The sequence below is a fragment of the Pristiophorus japonicus genome, chromosome 10 (genome assembly GCF_044704955.1).
Source record: "Pristiophorus japonicus isolate sPriJap1 chromosome 10, sPriJap1.hap1, whole genome shotgun sequence".
Classification (NCBI taxonomy): Eukaryota; Metazoa; Chordata; class Chondrichthyes; family Pristiophoridae; genus Pristiophorus; species Pristiophorus japonicus.
The window spans coordinates 215,492,907-215,515,728 of NC_091986.1; the positions used below are offsets into that span (position 1 = coordinate 215,492,907).

General features: G+C 47.5%; 1 non-coding gene across 1 annotated transcript; it reads right to left on the bottom strand.

Annotated features, from left to right (window-relative positions):
* Nucleotides 1-9,889: 9,889 nt before the first annotated feature.
* Nucleotides 9,890-9,961, bottom strand: trnap-agg (transfer RNA proline (anticodon AGG)). The gene has a single exon. It is a non-coding gene; the product is annotated as a tRNA-Pro (tRNA).
* Nucleotides 9,962-22,822: the final 12,861 nt, after the last annotated feature.

The following is a 22,822-nucleotide window of genomic DNA, read 5'->3' on the forward strand; positions in this document are numbered from 1 at the left end:
ATTTCCCTAAATAAACCGCACTTCAAAAGTTGCTGAGTGTAGGTGAATTGCTCTGAGAAGATCCGGAGAGTGTTGCTAAGCAAGAGCGAGCTTGCAATTATATAGCGCCTTCCCATACCTCAAGACACCTGCAAGCATCTTACAACCACTGAAGTACATTTGAAGTGTGGTCACGGTTGTAATGTAGGAAATTAAAAATTCAAATGTAAAATTCTCGTCCTTGTGTTCCATGGCCTCACCCTCCCTGTCTCCGTATCCTCCCGATAACCTTTGAGATTTCTACGCTCCTCCAATTCTGGCCACTTGCCCATCTCCGAGTTCCGTCGCTCCACCATTGGCGGCCGTGCCTTTAGCTGCCTGGGCCCTAAGTTCTGAAATTCCCTCCCTCAACCTCTCCGCCCCTCTCTTCTCCTTTAATGTGCTCCTTAAAACCTACCTCTTTGACCAGGTTTTATGGTCATCTGTCCTAATATCTCCTTATGTGGCTCGATGTCGATTTTTGCTTGATAATCGCTCCTGTGAAGCACCTCGGGATGCTTTACTACAGTATTTTACTGCTGACCAATCTCCGCACAAAAGGGAGAGTTGAGAATTTTCACCCCGGCAGTGGCACAGCTGCCCTGCAGCTGTTTCCTGGGTAGCAGATCAAAGCGGACATGTGCGGCACTATATAAACGCAAATTGTTGTTAAAATGCGACAGACAATTTGCGGCCCTATGAGTCATGACTTTCTCCTCCTGAGACATGAGGCTGAGCTAGCCCAGGTGTCATCATCATCATGGGCGGTCCCTCGAAGCGAGGATGACTTGCTTCCATGCCAAAAAGGGATGAGTTCACAGGTGTTTCAATGAAGGACCTAATATTCCAGGTCCCGAACTACATCCTGAAGGGTGGAAGATGCCTGTGTGTGGATTTTTTTAACGTGGGGTGGCCGTTGCACACCAGCCACCACACGGGCTTGACAGAGCTAGGTCATGGTCCAGTGGCAAGGGTTACCCAAGACTAGCTGGAGACCTGCTCTGCTGCACAGACCTAGTGCGCACACATATCACAATATGGGCTGGGCCCGTGCTGCCCCTAGGCCCTCGACTCTCCTGGGCATCGGTCACTTCCCTCTGCGAACTCTTACCGCTCCTTCGCCCCCTCCTGCTGTCCCAGGTGTGAACTGGTTGTGAAAAGCGCTTTATTATAGATTATAAGAGGGTTTGATAGAGTAGACGTAGAAAAAATATTTCCACTTGTGCTGGAGACCAGAACTAGGGGCCACCAATATAAGACAGTCACGAATAAATCCCAATAGAGAATTCAGGAGAAACTTCTTTACCCAGAGAGCGGTGAGAATGTGGAATGGGTTGAGGCAAACAGTATAGATGCATTTAAGGAGAGGCTAGACAAGCACATGGAATGTTGGCCTTTATTGCAAGGGGGATGGAGCATAAAAGCAGAGAAGTCCTGCTACAACTGTACAGGGTATTGGTGAGGCCACACCTAGAGTACTGCGTGCAGTTTTGGTCTCCGTATTTAAGGAAGGATATACTTGCTTTGGAGGCTGTTCAGAAAAGGTTCACTAAGTTGATTCCGGAGATGAGGGGGTTGACTTATGAAGATAAGTTGAGTAGGTTGGGCCTATACGCATTGGAGTTCAGAAGAATGAGAGTTGATTTTATCGAAATGTATAAGATTATGAGGCGGCTTGACAAGGTGGATGCAGAGAGGATGTTTCCACTGATGGGGGAGACTAGAACTAGGGGGCATGATCTTAGAATGAGGGGCTGCCCATTTAAAACTGAGATGAGGAGGAATTTCTTCTCTCAGAGGGTTGTAAATCTGTGGAATTAGCTGCCTCAGAGAGCTGTGGAAGCTGGGTCATTGAATACATTTAAGACAGATAGACAGTTTTGTTACGTATTGAATAAAGAGTCTGACCAGATACTGTGAGCTCAAAATAAGGTGTGACCGTAGACCTTTATCACAGGTCTTCAGAGTGTCTCTCCAGCCTGTGTGACCTCCTTATGTACAGCTGCTCCCAATGGATTGTGGGATCCCTTGGGACTCCAGGGGATGAGCCCTCTGGTGGTTAAACAAGGTATTTACAGGCTTACATATATAACAAGTTTCTTAACATGGAAACATAGAAAATAGGTGCAGAAGGCCATTCAGCCCTTCGAGCCTGCACCATCATTCAATAAGATCATGGCCGATAATTCCCTCAGTACCCCTTTCCCACTTTCTCTCCATACCCCTTGATCCCTTTAGCCGTAAGGGCCATATCTAACTCCCTCTTGAATATATCCAATGAACTGGCATCAACAACTCTTTGCGGCAGGGAATTCCACAGGTTAACAACTCTCTGAGTGAAGAAGTTTCTCCTCATCTCAGTCCTAAACGGCCTACCCCTTATCCTAAGACTATGTCCCCTGGTTCTGGACTTCCCCAACATCGGGAACGTTCTTCCCGCATCTAACCTGTCCCGTCCCATCAGAATCTTATACGTTTCTATGAGATCCCCTCTCATCCTTCTAAACTCCAGTGTATAAAGGCCCAGTTGATCCAGTCTCTCCTCATATGTCAGTCCAGCCATCCCGGGAATCAGTCTGGTGAACCTTCGCTGCACTCCCTCAATAGCAAGAATGTCCTTCCTCAGATTAGGAGACTAAAACTGAACACAATATTCCAGGTGAGGCCTCACCAAGGCCCTGTACAATTGCAGTAAGACCTCCATGCTCCTATACTCAAATCCCCTAGTTATGAAGGCCAACATGCCATTTGCCTTCTTCACCGCCTGCTGTACCTGCATGCCAACTTTCAATGACTGATGAACCATGACACCCAGGTCTCGTTGCACCTCCCCTTTTCCTAATCTGCCGCCATTTAGATAATATTCTGCCTGCGTGTTTTTGACACCAAAGTGAATAACCTCACATTTATCCACATTATACTGCATCTGCCATGCATTTGCCCACTCACCTAACCTGTCCAAGTCACCCTGCAGCCTCTTAGCATCCTCCTCACAGCTCACACCGCCACCCAGTTTAGTGTCATCAGCAAACCGATAAGGGAATAAAGGATTATGGGGAGTGGGCAGGGAAGTGGACCTGAGTCCATGATCGGATCAGCCATGATCGTATTAAATGGCGGAGCAGGCTCGAGGGGCCGAATGGACTATTCCTGCTCCAATTCTTATGTTCTTATGTAGATGCATTTAAGGGGAGGATAGACAAGCATATGAGGGAGAAAGGAATAGAGAGTTATGCTGATAGGGCGAGATGAAGACGGGAGGGTGTTAGGGGAGTGGGGCGAAGAGGCTGACACAGACCAGATGGGCTGAGTACCTGTTTCAGTGCTGTAAATTAGATGTAATTCGATGTAAATGCAAGTTCTTTCATTGTTTGGTCATCCTTTCACTGCCTATGTTTCGCTGCCATGCCCCTCCTTCTTAAACAGAGAACTGTGGGTGCAGGAAGCAAAACGTAACAGGACTTGCTTGATAAGCAATTTACATTCAGGAACTACCTTGAGATAAAGCTCTGTAACAGCCTGTTCTTAATGGCAATTCTTCTGTTAATTCATTGGGTTTTTTTATTCGTTGCCGGGATGTGGGCGTCACAGCTGAGCCCAGTGTTTATTGCCCCTTGGGAAGGTGGTGGTGAGCCACCTTCTTGAACCGCTGCAGTCCGTGTGGTGAAGGTGCTCCCACAGTGCTGTAAGGGAGGGAGTTCCAGGATTTTGACCCAGCGACGATGAAGGAACCACCGATACACTTCCAAGTCAGGATGGTGTGTGACTCGGTGGGGAACTGGGAGGTGATGGTGTTTTCATGCGCCTGCTGCCCTTGTCCTTCTTGGTGGTAGTGGTCGCAGGTTTGGGAGGTGCTGCTGAACAATGCACTGCCCGCTCACTGACCACTCACCGAGCCACTTTTGTATTACAGCCCGCATTTTGGGGAACATGAGAATTAAGAGCAGGAGTCGGCCATTCGACCCCTCGAGCTTGCTCCAACATTCAATAAGATCACGGCTGATCTTCGACCTCAACTCCACTTTCCTGCACGATCCCCATATCCCTCGATTCCCTTAAAATCCAAAAATCTATCGATCTCTGTCTTGAATATACTCAACGTCTGAGTCTCCACAACCCTCCGGGTAGAGAATTCCAGAGATTCACCACCCTCTCAGTGAAGACATTTCTCCTCATCGCAGTCCTAACTGGCCGACCCCTTATTGTGAGACTGTGACCCCTGGTTCTAGACTCCCCAGCCAGGTGGAAACATCCTCCCTGCATCTACCCTGTCAAGTCCTGTAAGAATTTTGGGGGAGAGCGAGCTAACTGCACAGCTCCCCCACAGGTGGTTGTGGATATTGCAGCTGGGCTTTCTGCAAAATGAGTTATACCGTCCCATGCTGGTGCATCCTGGCCGAGATATCTTGGCCAATCTCCCCATGCGCTATAACATAGTGCCGTGGCTCAGTGGGTAGTGCTCTTGTCTCTGGGTCATAAGGTTGTGGGTTCCAGTCATGTTCCAGAGATGTCAGTGCGTAACTCAGAATGTCACTCCCCACCCCCCCTCGGCAGTGCAGCGGAGCGCTCCCTCATTACTGGCTATCGAAGGTGCCGTCATTCAGATGACCAGGGTCCCACTTTGACCAAGCTTTCTGTTACCCCAACCATAATTCATTTGCTTCATGGGGCCTTTGCTTAACATAGAAACATAGAAGCATAGAAAATAGGTGCAGGAGTAGGCCATTCGGCCCTTCGAGCCTGCACCACCATTCAATAAGATCATGACTGATCATGCAACTTCAGTACCCCATTCCTGCTTTCTCTCCATACCCCTTGATCCCCTTAGCCGTAAGGGCCACATCTAACTCCCTTTTGAATATATCTAACGAACTGGCCTCAACAACTTTCTGTGGTAGAGAATTCCACAGGTTCACCACTCTCTGAGTGAAGAAGTTTCTTCTCATCTCGGTCCTAAATGGCTTACCCCTTATCCTTAGACTGTGACCACTGGTTCTGGACTTCCCCAACATCGGGAACATTCTTCCTGCATCTAACCTGTCCAATCCTGTCAGAGATCCCCTCTCATTCTTCTAAATTCCAGTGAAAATAAGCCTAGTCGATCCAATCTTTTCTAAGAACATAAGAACATAAGAATTAGGAACAGGAGTAGGACATCTAGCCCCTTGAGCCTGCTCCGCCATTCAACAAGATCATGGCTGTTCTGGCCGTGGACTCAGCTCCACTTACCCAACCGCTCCCCATAACCCTTAATTCCCTTATTGGTTAAAAATCTTATGTCAGTCCAGCCATCCCGGGAATCAGTCTGGTGAACCTTCGCTGCACTCCCTCAATAGCAAGAATGTCCTTCCACATATTAGGAGACCAAAACTGTACACAATATTCCAGGTGTGGCCTCACCAAGGCCCTGTACAACTGCAGTAAGACCTCCCTGCTCCTATACTCAAATCCTCTCCCTATGAAGGCCAACATGCCATTTGCCTCCTTCACCGCCTGCTGTACCTGCATGTCAAACTTCAATGACTGATGTACCATGACACCCAAGTCTCGTTAATAATCATCATATGCGTTCCCTCGAACGAGGATGACTTGCTTCCACACCAAAAGGGATGAGTTCACAAATGTTTCAATGGAGGACCCCATGTTCCAATTCTGAACTCCAGGGGTGGAAGATGCACACCAGCCACCACCCGGACTTGACAGAGCTAGGCCTTTATCCAGTGGCAAGGGTTAACCAGGACGACTGGAGACCTGCTCTGCTGCATGGACCTAGTGCACACACATATCGCAATGTGGGCTGGCCCATGCTGCCCCTGGGCCCTCGCCTCTTCTGGGCCCCGTACCCTCATTTGCCGCACCTCCGCTATGGCCAACCCAACCTCTGAGAGGACACCACTGCAGGTCGGGAGTATAAAGAGCTGGAGTGCTGGGCCCCTGCCACGTCGTGGGCTTAAGAATAGGGTATTGGTGAGGCCACACCTGGAGTACTGCGTCCAGTTTTGGTCTCCGTATTTACGAAAGGATATACTTGCATTGGAGGCTGTTCAGAGAAGGTTCACTCGGTTGATTCCGGAGATGAGGGGGTTGACTTATGAGGAAAGGTTCAGTAGATTGGGCCTCTACTCATTGGAATTCAGAAGAATGAGAGGTGATCTTATCAAAACATATAAGATAATGAGGGGGCTCGACAAGGTGGAAGCAGAGAGGATATTTCCACTCATAGAGGAAACTAAAACTAGGGGGCATAGTCTCAGAATAAGGGGCCGCTCATTTAAAACTGAGATGAGGAGAAATTTCTTCGATCAGAGGGTTGTAAATCTATGGAATTCTCTGTCCCAGAGAGCTGTAGAGGCTGGGTCATTGAATATATTTAAGGCGGAGATAGACAGATTTTTGAGCAATAAGGGAGTAAAGGGTTATGGGGAGCGGGCAGGGAAATGGAGCTGAGTCCATGATCAGATCAGCCATGATATTGAATGGCGGAGCAGGCTCGAGGGGCCAAATGGCCGACTATTGCTCCTATTTCCTATGTTCTTATGTTCTAAATCTATAGCAGCACATTGCTATTAAGAACTAATTGGTATATTAGCAAAAGGTTTAACAATCACACTACACATTATCAGTTCATCCACCAGGCTCACAACCACCTGCCTCATCGTGGATCCCCCGAACCCAACGGGTTGGGGTTTTATTGAGCCTTGTGAACATCACGTGACTGGCTAAACCACTCACAAAGCAACAGCTCTACCACTATTTTAATTAAATCAAGTGCCCCCTTTTTGGCAAGGGCACTAGAAGCCACAAATTTCCAGATAAAACTTTAACGGAAACTTAGATCAAATTAAAATTTGAGTGATGATGCACTGCAGTCCCACCGGTGCCCACCTCTCGCAGAAGGCCACAAGCGTACACCACGTGCTCCATCTCCAGGGACACCCTGGTGCGAGCAAACCTGTGAGCATACTCACAGGTGCATACATTACACCAACTAATAGCTCATTTGTCTTGGTGTTAGTTTTACCCCGCCCCTGCCCCAATGAAGCGTCTCGGGATCAATGCTCCCGTTAAGCTGCTTGGCTGTGAGTCTGGAGGTCCCGCACAGCCGAGCTTACCGGCCTTTAAATGGAAAAACTGCGCACGCACGTTAATTTATAAGACCCGCACAGCCTGTTAAAGGGGCTCTGCGCCCAAAAAAGATTCGAGGGGACCATTGCTTGGGATGATCTTCTACATTAAAGGCGCTATATAAATGCAAATTGTTGCTTTGAAGTGCTTTGGGGTGGCCTGAGGATAGAATAAGGTTCCATATAGGAACAGATAGATACTGGTTAAAAATATATATATATCCATTGTTTTCCTTTAAATGTAATCATAGAATCATAGAACGGTTACAGCACAGAAGGAGGCCATTCGGCCCGTCGAGCCCGTGCCGGGTCTCTGCAAGAGCACCTCAGCCAGTCCCACTCCCCCGCCCTTTCCCCGTCGCCCTGCAAATTTTTTTCCTTTGGCTACTTATCCAACTCTCTTTTGAAAGCCGCGATTGAGTCTGCCTCCACCACCCTCTCAGGCCGTGCATTCCAGATCCTAACCACTCGCTGCATAAAAAAGCTTTTCCTCGCGTCACCCCAACCTCTGTCGTCGAGCTACAGTACGCGGACGACGCCTGCGTCTGCGCACATCCAGAGGCTGAACTCCAGGACATAGTCGACGTATTTACTGAGGCGTACGAAAGCATGGGCCTTACGCTAAACATCCGTAAGACAAAGGTCCTCCACCAGCCTGTCCTCGCTGCACAGCACTGCCCCCCCAGTCATCAAGATCCACGGTGTGGCCCTCGACAACATGGACCATTTCCCATATCTTGGGAGCCTCTTATCAACAAGGGCAGACATTAATGACGAGATTCAACATCGCCTCCAGTGCGCCAGTGCAGCCTTCGGCCGCCTGAGGAAAAGAATGTTCGAAGACCAGGCCCTCAAAACTGCCACCAAGCTCATGGTCTACAGGGCTGTAGTAATACTCACCCTCCTGTATGGCTCAGAGACATGGGCCACGTACAGTAGACACCTCAAGTCGCTGGACAAATACCACCAACGATGTCTACGCAAGATCCTACAAATCCCCTGGGAGGACAGTTGTTGGCGTCCTCGACCAGGCCAACATCCCCAGCATTGAAGCACTGACCACACTCGATCAGCTCTGCTGGGCGGGCCACATAGTCCGCATGCCAGACACGAGACTTCCAAAGCAAGTGCTCTACTCAGAACTCCTTCACTGCAAACGAGCCAAAGGTGGGCAGAGGAAACATTACAAGGATCACCCTCAAAGCCTCTCTGATAAAATGCAACATCCCCACTGACACCTGGGAGTCCCTGGCCAAAGACCGCCCTAAGTGGAGGAAGTACATCCGGGAGGGCGCTGAGCACCTCGAGTCTCATCGGCGAGAGCATGCAGAAATCAAGTGCAGGCAGCGGAAGGAGCGTGCGGCAATCCAGTCCTTCCCTCAACGACTGTCTGTCCCACCTATGACAGGGACTGTGGTTCTCATATTGGACTGGTCAGTCGCCTAAGGACTCATTTTAAGAGTGGAAGCAAGTCTTCCTCGATTCCGAGTGAATGCCTATGATGATGATGATGATTTGGTTCCTCTGCCAATCACCTTAATCTGTGTCCTCTGGTTCTTGACCCTTCCTCCAATGGGAACAGTCTCTCTATCTACTCTGTCCAGACCCCTCATGATTTTGAACACCTCTATCCTAAGGAACAGTTTTTTTCTGCAGCGAGTGGTTGACATCTGGAATGCACTGGCTGGAAGGGAGGTGGAGGCAGACTCAAGTGTGGCTTTCAAAAAGAATTGGATAAGTGCCTGAAGGAAACAACATTGCAGGGCGGGGGAGTGGGACTAGCTGAGGTGCTCTTGCAGAGAGCCGGCACGGGCTCGATGGGCTGAATGGCCTCCTTCGGTGCTGTAACCGTTCTAATATTCTACGATGCACTTTTTTGTTTTCAATCCTTCTCTTAGAATCATTGAATCAAATAAATTTACGGCACTAGAAGGCGGCCATTCGGCCCATCATGTCCGCACTCGCTGACAAAGAGCATAAGAAGAACATAAGAAATAGGAGCAGGAGTAGGCCATATGGCCCCTGGAGCCTGCTCCGCCATTTAATACGATCAAGACTGACCCAGCCGAATCCCACTTTCCAGCTCTTGATCCGCAGCCCTACAGCTTTCGGCAACGAGTTCCAGACCCCCACCACCGTCTGGGTGGAAAAAAAAATGTCTCCTCAAATCCCCTCTTTAGTTGCTACTTGCCAAACTGCCACTTTGCCTCAGTGCCACAGAGTGGGAGCAATAAATGAATGTGGTTCAGTGGCCCCTGGGTGAAGTCCTGTTGCTGTGACGCTGTTCTGTTGCCCCAGATACAATGTATCAACTTTGTAACCACATTGTATCAACCACACAATGCACAGCAACAATATATCGCCTGGAGGACTCGCCCACACGCCCAGGCCCGGCTCACGCCCCATTTTCCTCCTTGACTTCCTGGTTTGGCCTTCGGAACTGTGAGTTCGAATCCCACACATTCCCCTGAGCTTTTAAATTCATTATATTCACAAAAATGCTTTAAACTACCGTCGATACAACGCCGATTTATTTAAAAACAGGACAAAATACAGAATTAATTCATCAATATTTTGCATATTTACCATTTTTAAAATATATTTACAATTTGCAGTTTGAAAAATGAACATGATTAGTAAAACAGGACAAAATACAGAATTAATTACATCAATATTTTGCATATTTACCATTTTAAAAATATATTTACAATTTGCAGTTTGAAAAATGAACATGATTAGTAAAATAAGGGCTCGTCCGGGATTTGAACCCGGGACCTCTCGCACCCTAAGCGAGAATCATACCCCTAGACCAACGAGCCGGCCCGGGGAGCGGATCCCGGACCCGGCTTACAGAGAGAGGGAAGGAGGCAGGCTGCAGAGGAAGGAGATGAAGGAGAGAGTGGGAGAGCTGGGGCAGTGAGAGCGGGCCTCACTCCGCCAGTGACCCAGATATTGCAGCGCACACACACAGGGCCAACAGTCACACTGAACCCAAACCTCACCAAACCAACAGGACCAACAATTCAAACCCGTCCTGCAATGTGCCAACTCCTCAAACTCCAACCCCTCCTTCAAACTCCGCCATCCCTGCCCTCAGTAAAATGAAGTTTGAAGTTTAGTTTCGTTTGTAGGTGGATGTATCATATTGAGATGTATATAGACGTCCCAGTATATAGATCGCCGCAAATATAGATCACCCCATATATTGACCACTCCAGTATATAGATCACCCCATATATAGGCCACTCCAGTATATAGATCATCCCATATTGACCACTCCAGTATATAGACCACTCCAGTATATAGATCACCCCATATATTGACCACTCCAGTATATAGACCACTCCATTATATAGATCACCCCATATATTGACCACTCCAGTATATAGACCACTCCAGTATATAGATCACCCCATATATTGATCACTCCAGTATATAGATCACCCCATATATTGACCACTCTTGTATATAGATCACCCCATATATTGACCACTCTAGTATATAGATCACCCCATATATTGACCACTCCAGTATATCGATCATCCCATATATTGACCACTCCAGCATATAGACCACTTCAGTATATAGATCACCCCATATATTGATCACTCCAGTATATAGATCACCCCATATATTGACCACTCTTGTATATAGATCACCCCATATATTGACCACTCTAGTATATAGATCACCCCATATATTGACCACTCCAGTATATCGATCATCCCATATATTGACCACTCCTGTATATAGATCACCCTATATATTGACCACTCCAGTATATAGATCATCCCATATTGACCACTCCAGTATATAGACCACTCCAGTATATAGATCACCCCATATATTGACCACTCCTGTATATAGATCACCCTATATATTGACTACTCCAGTATATAGATCATCCCATATTGACCACTCCAGTATATAGACCACTCCAGTATATAGATCACCCCATATATTGACCACTCCAGTATATAGACCACTCCAATATATAGATCACCCCATATATTGACCACTCCAGTATATAGACCACTCCAGTATATAGATCACCCCATATATTGACCACTCCTGTATATAGATCACCCTATATATTGACCACTCCAGTATATAGATCATCCCATATTGACCACTCCAGTATATAGACCACTCCAGTATATAGATCACCCCATATATTGACCACTCCAGTATATAGACCACTCCAGTATATAGATCACCCCATATATTGACCACTCCAGTATATAGACCACGCCAGTATATAGATCACCCCATTATATAGATCATCCCATATATTGACCATTGCAGTATATAGATCACCTCATATATTGATCACTCCAGTATATAGATCACTCCATATATTGACCACTCCAGTATATAGATCATCCCATATATAGACCACTCCAGTATATAGATCACTCCATATATTGACCACTCCAGTATATAGACCATTCCAATATATAGATCACCCCATATATAGACCACCCCAGTATATACACCACCCATATATTAACCACCCCATATATAGACCACCCCAGTATATACACCACCCATATATTAACCACCCCATATAAAGACCACCCCAGTATATACACCACCCATATATAGACCACCCCATATATAGACCACCCCATATATAGACAACCCCAGTATATACACCACCCATATATTGACCACCCCAGTATATACACCACCCATATATTGACCACCCCATATATTGACTCATCATCATAGGCGGTCCCTTGAAATGAGGATGACTTGCTTCCACGCCAAAAAAAGTATGAGTTCACAGGTGTTTCAATGAAGGACCCGAACTACATCCTGAAGGGTGGAAGATGCCTGTGCGTGGATTTTTTTAATGTGGGGTGGCCGTTGCACACCAGCCACCACACGGGCTTGACAGAGCGAGGTCTTGGTCCAGTGGTAAGGATTACCCAAGACGACTGGAGATCTGCTCTGCTGCACGGATCCAGTGCGTACACATATCGCAGTGTGAGCTGGCCCGTGCTGCCCCTGGGCCTATGGCCCCGAGCTCACGCCTCTCCTGGGCCCCGATCACATCCCTCCACAGTCTCTCGCCGCTCCTGCTGTACCTGCCCACGCTCGACCAACCTGGACCTTGATGACGTCACTCTTCGCTGCCATCACCCTCCTGCACCAGCTCGCTCTGCTCCCTGAAGTGGCACGCCTCCACGCTGCCCTTGGCCGTCGCTCTCCGCTCCTTTTATGGCCCTGACCTGCCGCTGATGTTCCCTCGCAGGTCACAGGTCAGGGCCTCCACACTGCCCATGGCACCACCCCATATCATAGACATTGGCTTTGCTCTTCCCAATGCTCAATTCGATAAAATTTTGGTTCATCCAGGACTGGATGTCGGACAAGCAGTCAGTGGAGCGATGGAGATGATTGGTGGTGAGGTAGAGAGCTATAATTGATGAAAAATAGCGCCTTTCACAATATCCCAAAGCTGTGCCACAGTGGTAGCACTCTAGCCTGAGTCAGAAAATTGTGGGTCTCACACCCTTGTCCAGAGACTCGAGCACAAAAGCTAGGCTGACACTCTAGTGCCGTACTGAGGGATTGCGGCACTGTCGGTGGTGTTGTTTTCTTCCGATGACACGTTAAGCTGAGGCCCCATCTGCCCCATCTCTCATGTGGATGTAAATGGTCCCATGGCAGTATTTTGAAGAAGAACAGTGAAGATGACCTGGCCAACATTGCTAAAACAGATTATCTGGCCATTACCACATTATCACATAAGGGGTCGGCCATTTAGGACTGAGCTGAGGAGGAATTTCTTCACTCAGAGGGTGGTGAATCTTTGGAATTCTCTACCCCAGAGGGCTGTGGATGTTGAGTCGGTGAGTATATTGAAGACAGGGGTCAATAGATTTTTGGATATTAAGGGAATGAAGGGATATGGGGATCGGGCAGGAAAGTGGAGCTGAGGTCGAAGATCAGCCATAATCTTATTGAATGGTGGAGCAGGCTCGAGGAGCTGAATGGCCTACTCCTGCTCCTAATTCTTATGTTCTTATGTAGTTCATGGGACCTTTTGTGCACAGATTGGCTACTATGTGAGGTATTACATATTGCTAGGAAGAATGCGGAGGTCATTTATTACTTGGAAGTTGCGAGTCTAGGTGGGGTAGAGGAACAAAGGGATCTCAGAATACACATACACTAATCACTAAACATTGCGACACAGGTTAGCAAAGTCATAAAAAAAGCAAACCAAGCACTAGGGTTTATTTCTAGAGGTATAGAATTGAAAAGTAGGGAAGTTATGCTAAACCTGTATCGAACCTTAGTTAGACAGATGTGACATTTCTGGTATCATCCTTGTAAATCTTCACTGCACCCTCTCCAGTGCCTCTATATCCTTCTTATAATATGGCAACCAGGGATGAGGGACCTCAGTTACGTGGATAGACTGGAGAAACTGGGGTTGCTCTCCTTAGAGCAGAGAAGGTTGAGGGGAGATTTGATCGAGGTGTTCAAAATCATGAGGGGTCTGGACAGAGTAGATGGAGAGAGAAAGATTGCAAAGTGCCGCAGTACAGCAGGATCTGGGGGTACTTGTGCATGAAACACAAAAGGATAGTATGCAGGTACAGCAAGTGATCAGGAAGGCCAATGGTATCTCAGCCTTTAATGTAAAGGGAATGGAGCATAAAAGCAGGGAAGTCTTGCTACAGCTATACAGGGTATTGGTGAGGCCACACCTGGAATACTGCGTGCAGTTTTGGTTTCCATATTTACGAAAGGATGTACTTGCTTTGGAGGCAGTTCAGAGAAGGTTCACTAGGTTGATTCCGAACAGGGGGTTGACTTATGAGGAAAGGTTGAGTAGGTTGGGCCTCTACTCATTGAAATTCAGAAGAATGAAAGGTGATCTTATTGAAACGTATAAGATTATGAGGGGGCTTGACAAGGTGGATGCAGAGAGGATGTTTCCACTGATGGGGGAGACTAGAACTAGAGGGCATGATCTTAGAATAAGGGGCCGCCCATTTAAAAATGAGATGAGGAGAAATTTCTTCTCTCAGAGGGTTATAAATCTGTGGAATTCGCTGCGTCAGAGAGCTGTGGAAGCTGGGACATTGAATAAATTTAAGACAGAAATAGACAGTTTCTTAAATGATAAGGGGATGAAGGGTTATGGGGAGCGGGTGGGGAAGTGGAGCTGAGTCCATGATCAGATCAGTCACGATCTTATTGAATGATCAAGGCTCGAGGGGCCGTATGGCCTACTCCTGCTCCTATTTCTTATGTTCTTATGTAATCTTTTCCCATTGGCAGAAGGGTCGAGAACCAGAGGACACAGATTTAAGGTGATTGGCAAAAGAACCAAAGGCGACATACGAAAAAGCTTTTTTACGCAGCGAGTGGTTAGGATCTGGAATGCACTGCCTGAGAGGGTGGCGGAGGCAGACTCAATCGTGGCTTTCAAAAGCAAATTGAATAAGTACCTGAAGGAAAAAAATCGCCGAGCTACGGGGAAAGGGCGGGGGATGGGACTAGTGGAGGTGCTCTTGCAGAGAGCCGGCATGGGCTCGACGGGCTCAATGGCCTCCTTCCGTGCTGTAACCGTTCTATGATTCTAGATTATATGCTCAATATTTGCAACAGGGCTTGAAGCATGTCCGACCGACACAGAGCTAAGAGCACTACCACTGAGCCAAGACTAACATCTAACACCCACTGTGTAAACTCAATTCTTATTATTTCCACAGGCATTGGCCTAAAATTCCCATTCCTAACATGTCCAGGTTGGTATCCTGGATTCCTAGAAATGCCACGGTGAAAATAATAGCAACAAAGATTTGTTTACCAAATCATTCTTTTTACAACTGAGCCAAGAATCTTTTATTTCCAGGAGTAAAGAGACAGCTAAGTCATAGTTGCACGGGAGTCATCCCAAGTGGGAATACGGAGGAAACTGTACAGGAAGCAGTTAAGAACAGTGTTTATTCCCAAGTGAAGGACGTATGATGGTACAGTTAAACAGATCTCCTTTGTGAAGTGAAACAAATTATGCCTTCTACAGCTTTCGGCGCGAAATCCTATTTATATCTCGTGTATGTGCTCGGGTTTCATGTAATTTGGCTAAATTAAGTCTGCGATAGCTCATTTGGGATTGCCGCAGAATAAGCTTACACATGTCTGAGAAGGTCCTATTTAACCTTCTGCATTTGGCGAGTTAGAAAGAAAGACTTGCATTTCTATAGCCTCTTTCACAACTTCAGGACGTCCCGAAGCGCTTCACAGCCAATGAAGTACTTTATGCAGTGCAGTCACTGTTGTCACTGTTGTGGGAAACGCGGCAGTCAGTACGCACACAGCAAGCTCCCACAAATAGCACTATCAGAACGACCAGATAATCTGTTTTTTTGTTACGTTGATTGAGGGATAAATATTGGCGACAGGGCACCAGAGATAACTCCACTGCTCTTCTTCAAAATAGTGGCCATGGGATCTTTTACATCCACCTGAGAGAGCAGACGGGGCCTCGGTTTAATGGGCTCAATTTTCCACGGTGATTTGCTGTTTTTTTGTCGGGCACCGCTTTTTTGCCGGAAGTTTAAAAAATTAAAGTTTCCCCAAGGAACGTGTGCCAGCGTAACTCAGTTAGGTTACGATTTTTTGGGGGTTTTTTTTGCATCATGGGGGCGTAACCCGATGTCATTGAAAGTTGGCATGCAGGTACAGCAGGCGGTGAAGAAGGCAAATGGTATGTTGGCCTTCATAGCTAGGGGATTTGATTATAGGAGCAGGGAGGCCTTACTGCAGTTGTACAGGGCCTTGGTGAGGCCTCACCTGGAATATTGTGTTCAGTTTTGATCTCCTAATCTGAGGAAGGACATTCTTGCTATTGAGGGAGTGCAGCGAAGGTTCGCCAGACTGATTCCCGGGATAGCAGGACTGACATATGAGGAGAAACTGGATCAACTGGGCATTTATACACTGGAGTTTAGAAGGATGAGAGGGGATCTCATAGCAACATATAAGATTCTGACGGGACTGGACAGGTTAGATGCGGGAAGAATGTTCCCAATGTTGGGGAAGTCCAGAACCAGGGGACACAGTCTAAGGACAAGGGGTAGGCCATTTAGGACTGAGATGAGGAGAAACTTCTTCACTCAGAGAGTTGTCAACCTGTGGAATTCCCTGCCGCAGAGAGTTGTCGATGCCAGTTCATTGGATATATTCAAGAGGGAGTTAGATATGGCCCTTACGGCTAAAGGGATCAAGGGGTATGGAGAGAAAGCAGGAAAGGGGTACTGAGGTGAATGATCAGCCATGATCATTGAATGGTGGTGCAGGCTCGAAGGGCCGAATGGCCTACTCCTGCACCTATTTTCCATGTTTCTATGTTTCTATGTCTGCACCAGTTTTTGTCAATTATGCAAGTTTGCCCCCCCAAAAAATGTCTCCTAGGTCGGGGTATGTGACCACTCCTGATGATGAGTTAAGAAAAAGTAGCGCGCCTTGAAAGACGCCGTTGTTTTTCAGCCAAGTTTTGGAGGGAGTCAAGAACACTTAAATATGCATAATAAAGATTAAATTATTTTTAACCTAATAACGCAGTAAATGGAAGTTTGATGGAATTCTGCAAGTTTTCATTTTTTTTCAACTGACACGCCACCACTGAACGTCTGCAAACAGGGCTGGAGGGTCGGAGCGTCGGCCGGCAGAATCAGTCCCATGCCCAGATACTGAGCTTGGGGCTCGGCTGCAAAAGAAGCCCGGGGCGGGGGTGTGGAAGGCAGAGGGAAGGAATACGCCAGCATTCTTTCATGCTCTCTCTTTGCTTTCCTGATATCTTTTTTAATTGCACCCCTGCACTTCTTATACTCCCCAAAATTTCTGCAGTGTTGAGTTCTCGGTATCTGTCTTAAGCCTCCCTTGCTTTCTTTATCTTACCCTGTATGTCCCTCGACATCCAGGGGGCTCTAGATTTGTCAGCCCCACCCTTTTTTTTTAAGGGAACATACTTGCTCTGTCCCCTCAGGATCTCCTCCTTGAATGCCTCCCACTGCTCTGACGCTGATTTACCATCAAGTAGCCGTTTCCAGTCCACTTTGGCCAAATCCCATCTCAGCTCAGCAAAATTGGCTTTACCCCAATTGAGAACTTTTATTCCTGGTCCACCTTTGTCATAAGAACATAAGAAATAGGAGCAGGATTAGGCCATACGGCCCCTCGAGCCTGCTCCGTCATTCAGTGGCTGATCCGATCATGGACTCAGTTCCACTTCCCTGCCCGCTCCCCATAACCCCTTATTCCCTAATCGACTCCAGGACATAGTCGACTTATTTACTGAGGCGCACAAAAGCATGGGCCTTATGCTAAACATCCGTAAGGCAAAGGTCCTCCACCAGCCTGTCCTTGCCGCACAGCACTGTCCCCCAGTCATCAAGATCCACGGCGCAGCCCTGGACAACGTGGACCATTTCCCAAACCTCGTGAGCCTTTTATCAACAAGAGCAGACATCGACGACGCGATCCTACACCGCCTCCAGTGCGCCAGTGCAACCTTCGGCCGCCTGAGGAAAAGAGTGTTTGAAGACCAGGCCCTCAAAACTGCGACCAAGCTCGTGGTCTACAGGGCTGTAGTAATACTCACCCTCCTGTATGGCTCAGAGATATGGACCTTGTACAGTAAACACCTCAAGTCGCTGGACAAATACCAACAACGATGTCTCCGCAAGATCCTACAAATCCCCTGGTAGGACAGACGCACCAACATTAGCGTCCTCGAACAGGCCAACATCCCCAGCATTGTAGCCCTGACACACTTGATCAGCTCCACTAGGCAGGCCACATTGTCCGCATGCCAGACATGAGACTCCCAAAGCAAACGCTCTACTCGGAACTCCTTCACGGCAAACGAGCCAAAGGTGGGCAGAGGAAACTTTACAAGGACACCCTCAAAGCCTCCCTGATAAAGTGCAATATCCTCACTGACACCTGGGAGTCCCTAGCCAAAGACTGCCCTAAGTGGAGGAAGTGCATCCGGAAGGGCGCTGAGCACCTCGAGTCTCGTCACCGAGAGCATGCAGAAAGCAAGCGCAGACAGTGGAAGGAGCGTGCGGCAAACCAGTCCCACCCTCCCCTTCCCTCAATGACTACCTGTCCCACCTGTGACAGGGACTGTGTTTCTCATATTGGACTGTTCAGCCACCTAAGGCCTCATTAAGAGTGGAAGCAAGTCTTCCTCGATTCTGAGGGACTGCCTATGATGATGATTATCGGCTAAATGTCCTTTTTGATAACTACCCTAAATCTTCCTGAATTATGATCACTTGCACCAAAATGCTCTCCCACTGATACCCCTGCAGCGGTTCAAGAAGGCGGCTCTCCACCATCTCCTCAAGGGGCAATTAGGGATGGGCAATAAATGCCGGCCTTGCCAGCGACGCCCACATCCCGTGAACACATATTTTTGAAAAGTGAGTGCGGAACGCGGTCAGTAGTTAGTATAGTCCAGCCGTGGCCTTGGTATTGTTGAACCTCAGCAGCATTTGCTTCAGGTGAACATTACGGATCCGGTGCTTTGAAGAAGGGTCAGGAGTTTTCTAGCTCACCTGGTCAACATTCCATCCTCAACCATAAGAACACAAGAAATAGGAGCAGGAGCCGGCCATTTGACCCTTCGAGCCTGCTCTGCCATTCAATAAGATCATGGCTGATCTTCGACCTCAAATCCACTTTCCCGCCCGCTCCCCCATAGCCCTTGAGTCCAAATGTCTATCGCTCTCAGCCTTGAATATACTCAATGACTGAGCCTCCACAGAACTCTGGGATAGAGAATTCCAAAAGCCACCACAAACAGATTGACCGTTTTTCACCGCAGTTCTGGCACCCCTCTCCACCCTTCAAAAATAATTCATTGCATGTGAAACCTTTCAGGTGCCATAATGCAACTAATGCAATTCCTTCTCCTTTCTAAACACACCGTGTTCCTCTCTGTGCGGCACACTGGCAAATCATCCATAAATTAAAGTTCAGCTGCATTCCTCAGAGAACATTAAATACTCGTTGATAGGTTTCATGCATAGACTTTCGAAACTCCATTACAAGGTCGTGCCTGGGGGGAATGAAAGAAGAAAGACTTGCATTTATATAGCGCCTTTCACGACCACCCGGACGTCCCAAAGCGCTTTACAGCCAATGAAGTACTTTTTTTGAAGTGTACTCACTGTTGTAACGTGGCAGCTAACTTGCACACAGCAAGCTCCCACAAACAGCAACGTGATAATGACCAGATCATCTGTTTTTGACATGTTGATTGATGGATATTGGCCAGGACACCAGGGATACCTCCCCTGCTCTTTTTCAAAATAGTGCCATGGGATCTTTTACGTCTACCCGAGATAGCAGACGGGGCCTCGGTTTAACGTCCTCATCCGAAAGGTGGCACCTCCGACAGTGCGGCACTCCCTCAGTTCTTCTTCTTCGGCAGTCCCCCGGAGTCGAGGATGACTTGCCTCCACACTAAAATGAGTTCTAAGGTGACTGATGAGACCAATGCGGGATCTACAGTCTCTGTCACAGGTGGGACAGACGGGTGGGTGGGGTGCTTGGTTTGTCGCACGCTCCTTCTGCTGTTTGCACTTGGCTTCCACGTGCTCCCGACAAAGAGACTCGAGGTGTTCGGTGCCTTCTCGGATGCTTCTCTTCCACTTTGAGCAGTCCTGGGTCAGGGATTCCCAAGAGTCGGTGGCAATTTACATTTTTTCTGAGGCTTTGAGGGTGTCCGTGAAGCGTTTTCTCTGCCCACCTGGAGCTCACTTGCCGTGCCAAAGCCCGGAGTACAGTGTATTGCACTGGGAGTAGTCAGCCTAAAGTTTTGTGCTCAAGTCTCTGGAGTGGGACTTGAACCCACAACCTTCCGACTCAGGGGTGAGGGTGCTACCCACTAAGCCATTGGCTGAAATGAGAATGGCAGTGTGGCTGAGATTTTAACCACTTTGCTGGTTTGTGGCCAGGTTTGTGCCACGACAAGAGGACCAGTCTGGCAGTAGACTCTGCTCGCTATCTCCCCTTGATATCAGGAAACAAGTACATTCATGTAACTGGGTTAAACATAAGAACATAAGAAATAGGAGCAGGAGTCGGCCATATGGCCCCTCAAGCCTGCTCTGCCATTTAATACGATCATGGCTGATCTGATCATGGACTCAGGTCCACTTCCCTGCCCGCTCCCCACAACCCCTTATTCCCTTATCGGTTAAGAAACTGTCTATCTCTGTCTTAAATTTATTCAATGAAAATTTATTCCACAGCTCTCTGAGGCAGCGTATTCCACAGATCAACAACCCTCTGAGAGAAGAATTTCCTCCTCATCTCAGTTTTAAATGGGCGGCCCCTTATTCTAAGATTATGCCCCCTAGTTCTAGTCTCCCCCATCAGTGGAAACATCCTCTCTGCATCCACCTTGTCAAGCCCCCTCATAATCTTATACATTTCGATAAGATCACCTCTCATTCTTCTGAATTCCAGTGCCTACTCTACCTTGCCTCATAAGTCAACCCCCTCATCTCCGGAATCAACCTAGTGAATCTTCTCTGAACTGCCTCCAAAGCAAGTATATCCTTTCGTAAATATGGAAACCAAAACTGCACGCAGTATTCCAGGTGTGGCCTCACCAATATCTTATATAGCTGTAGCAAGACTTCCCTGCTTTTATACTCCACCCCTTTGCAATAAAGGCCAAGATTCCATTGGCCTTCCTGATCACTTGCTGTACCTGCATTCTAACCTTTGTATTTCATGCACAAGTACCCCCAGGTCCCGCTGTACTGCAGCACTTTGCAATCTTTCTCCATTTAAATAATAACTTGCTCTTCGATTTTTTCCTGCCAAAGTGCATAACCTCACACATTCCGACATTATACTCCATCTGCCAAATTTTTGCCCACTCACTTAACCTGTCTATGTCCTTTTGCAGGTATTTTTGTGTCCTCCTTGCACATTGCTTTTCCTCCCATCTTTGTATCGTCAGCAAACGTGGCTACGTTACACTCAATTGCCAACCTCCCCAAACTAAGTGACTGGAGTGTCCCGCTTGTTGGGAGCACATGTGAAGAACAGCAGAAAGTTACTGCTGAGCTCACTGATCCACATCTGCTACCTGTATCCTAACTCGCCCTTGTGCTTGCTGACCTACATGGGCTCCTGGCTCTGAGACCCGCCGAGATCTCTGTGCTCCTCCAATTATGGCCTCTTGTGCATTGCCTGGATTTAAGCATTCCAGCATTGGCAGCCGTGCCTTCAGCTGCTGAGGTCCTAAGCTCTGGAACTCACTCCCTAAACCTTTATTGCAAGGGGGATGGAGTATAAAAGCGAGAAGTCCTGCTACACTACAACTGTACTGGGTATTGGCGAGGCCACACCTGGAGTATTGCGTACAGTTTTGGTCTCCGTATTTAAGGAAGGATATACTTGCATTGGAGGCTGTTCAGAGAAGGTTTACTAGGTTGATTCTGGAGATGATGGGGTTGACTTATGAAGAAAGGTTGAGCAGGTTGGGCCTATATTCATTGGAGTTCAGAAGAATGAGAGGTGATTTTATCGAAACATAAGATAATGAGGGGGCTCGACAAGGTGGATGCAGAGAGGATGTTTCCACTGATAGGGAAACTAAAACTAGGGGACATAGTCTCGGAATAAGGGGCCGCCCATTTAAAACTGAGATGAGGAGGAATATCTTCTCTCAGAGGATTGTAAATCTATGGAATTCTCTGCCCCAGAGGGCTGTGGAGGCTGGGTCATTGAATATATTTACGGCGTAGTTAGACAGATGTTTGAGTGATAATGGAGTAAAGGGTTATGGGGAGCGGGCAGGGAAGTGGAGCTGAGTCCATGATCAGATCAGCCATGATCTTATTGAATTGGGAGCAGGCTCGAGGGGCCAGGTGGCCAACTTCTGCTCTTATTTCTTATGTTCTCTCCACCTCTCTACCTCTCTCTCTTCCTTTAAGACGCTCCTTAAAACCTACCTCTTTGACCAAAGACTTTGGATGCCTGTTCTAATAGCTGCTCCTGTGGTTCGCTTTTAAATTTTGTCTGATTATTTTTTTAAGCTCCTGTGAAGCGCCTTGAGATGTTTTACCATGTTAAAGGCGCTATATAAATGCAAGTTACTGTTGTTGAATAGAAGTATCTCCACATTTATCACCCAAAATAAAGTACCACAAATCACACTCAACATTCGCTACAGCTTGGTATTTATGTAACAGCTTTGACATAGTAAAAGCTCCCAAGGCACTTCACAGGAGAGTAATTAGGCAAAGAATCAGCCATTAGGTGATATTAGGACAGGTAACCAAAAGGTAGATTTTAAGGAGCAACTTAAGGGAGAGGTAGAGAGGCGGAGAGGTTTAGGGATGAATTTTCTCCATAATCCCTCCCTTTAGGCGATTGAAACTAGTCCAGGAGATCATTCTATCCCTGATAATTCTTCGCGACACCTACCTCTTGTACCAACTGATCTCCGCCCCCAGCCAGAAACAGTTCCAGCTCTCGCTCGAAGGAATTCAGCCAATCAGCACCAGCGCATGAGACGGCAGCCTGTTCCAGAGGTCCTCTGGGAAAAGAACCACCTCCTGACCTCTAACCTCGATCTGGCCTCATACAACTTAATTTGTGACCCCTGGTCCTCTAACCTATTTAAT